Source organism: Lethenteron reissneri, chromosome 1 (genome assembly GCF_015708825.2).
Source record: "Lethenteron reissneri isolate LAM-NWPU_2019-01 chromosome 1, ASM1570882v1, whole genome shotgun sequence".
NCBI lineage: Eukaryota > Metazoa > Chordata > Hyperoartia > Petromyzontiformes > Petromyzontidae > Lethenteron > Lethenteron reissneri.
Window position 1 is genome coordinate 562,350 of NC_083779.1, and position 2,691 is coordinate 565,040.

Genomic DNA, 2,691 nt, shown 5'->3' on the forward strand with positions numbered 1-2,691 from the left:
AGGGAGGGGGCGTGACGGACAAGCCACACCCACTGCTGCCGTCACGTGCTCCACGTGCGTCACAGACTCGCCCCACAGCGGTGGTCGTCCAGATGTCTCGTGACAACCCCCCCCCCGGCTCCCCCCAAATATTTTTTCTTCTTTTGCATGTTAATTTCTGTTCTAAAAGAACCCCACTTCATTATTTCAGATGTGGTCGGTACGTACGAGTTCGTTGGACTGTGGGAGAACGGCTTTACAGTGCGCGTACGGAAGATGTTCAAAATGAGTTTTTCGTGAAAGATTTAACGACGACGACGATGATGATGACGATGGTGACGATGCTACTGAATAAAAGTGATATTGCTTACATGACATTACACACCGACTGGTGTACACAAATACTGTTGTATGAAGTTCAGAGGGGGGGGGGGGGGGGGTTTACAAGACATATGGACCGCCCCTGTGCGTGTGCAATTCAATTCCCTAACCCCGCTCTCCATGAAATAAACTATCCTGTTTTATCCACGTGCTCGCGTGAGAGTATATGTACATTTATATATATTTGTATGTCGTGTCCGTGTTGTCACTGAACTCAATATCGTTTCGTTCCCGTAGGAGTTTTGCGGATGAATTGAACGACACAAATAATTAATCAATCTACTAATTTATTAATGAGGCGACCAGTTGATTATGCAACACATTTATTGATTAATTGACGACTTAATTAATCATTCCCACAATGCATTGTGCAAGCAACATTTAAATAATTTAACGTTTGAATACAAATGGATTTATTTTAACCGAAATACTTCGTGTAATTGCTAACGAGTTCGTGCGTTTGTCAAGAGTCGCGATTGGGCCACTGTTCACATGCCAATTTTTTGTTTATTGTTCATCAGAAAACATCAACGCCCCGTGGTGTTTAGTGGAGTCTCCAACACGTATCATCCAACATTGGAACCTCATTTTCCAGTAAAAAATATGATAATTTATTTTTTACCCTTCTATCTGGCAACAAAACGGACACCTTTTTTACTGGCAAATGAGGTTCCAATGGTGTAAATGCTTACCCCGAGCTCTCATACTCTGATGGTGCATTGCCTTTGAGTTGTGCGCCTTTTGGCGTCATCTGGTCCAACCCATTTGAGACTAGGCTCTAATGAAAGCTGTCTCGGGTGTGGACCAATCAATTTCAAGGACAGTGCATACATTATCATAGTTGTGTTTTTTGTTTGCATTATGACTGCAGGTATTGTGGTCTATGCAAACATGACTCCTTGCAAAAAAAAAGGTGTCAGTTTTGTTGCCAGATAGAAGGGTAAAAAAACCAATCATCACGTATCACCCACTCCGTCTCTCTGGAGTCGTTGTTTATGAGACATGAAGAAGGGGCTATTGTCCAACATGTCGCCATTTATTTGAAAGCTCGTTGGGTGACATTCTGCTGCGAGTGCCCGCAGTCGATGTTGTGATTGGCAAGAGCATCGCCGGTCGAAACTCATGGGGGGCCCGGGGGGAGCCCCCCACCCCCCCCCCCTGGGAGCCCCCCCACTCCCCTTGTTCAAGATGCAAACTAAAGCAAAGCCGTGCCCCGCGCTCACGGCACCACGCAGCGGGACTCGAGCGTGCTCACGATGCTGCACAGCGAGGGAGAGCTCTTTGTCGTGATGATGATGATGATGATGGCGACATACTTGTTGTCGTTAATTAGCCCAGGCCGTCTGCGTTTGCACTTGGAGCTTAGCTTAATTTACTTTAATTAGACACCAGCTCAAGTGCAGAGACCCTGCCACAAGACGTGAAAGCACGTGGTGGATCTACATTGTGGATTATTAATGTTTCATTCCTCCTCCTCCTCCGTGCCTTCATTAGACTTCTCTCGTTAATTGTTAATGGGATTGATCAAAGATAGTTAACCCGAGTGATGCCCCGCACCCATGGATTGTGTTCGACAATGCTGCGCGTTTCAGTGAAATATTTTTTTAAATAAAAATAGCTCAACTCACATAGGTGAATAATGCATAATTAATAATTGTTAAGAACAACAAATGTGGGTCACACGTTTAACGATTGGGCTGGGATCCGTGGGTCTCTCCCCAGCAACGCAGACAACGACGCTGGTGCTGCTGCTGAATGAGTCTTGATATTGGCCGGCCACGTTCTGTACACCACGTGGAGCGGAGGTGTACGACACACAACGTTTTACCTGCACGGCGATATGAATCATGATCATCATCATGATCATCCACCAACAAATGTGCACAGGTTCACGTCGCGTTATGCGGTAGTAGTAGATGCGTTACAAACACGGGCGCACAAAGCTTGTCGAGTAGCACACACAGAGCACACACACAGAGCACACACACAGAGCACACACACAGAGCACACACAGTGCACACGCAGAGTACACACTACACACACACACAGAGAGTACACACACATTATACAGAGTACACACTACACACACAGAGCACACACAGTACACACAGTACACAGAGTGCATACCGTACACACACACTATACACACAGAGCACACACACACAGTACACACACACTATACACACAGAGCACAGACACAGTAGACAGAGTACACACTACACACACACAGAGCACACACACACAGTACACACACACTATACACACAGAGTACACACACAGTACACACTACACACACAGAGCACACACACACTATACACACAGAGTACACAG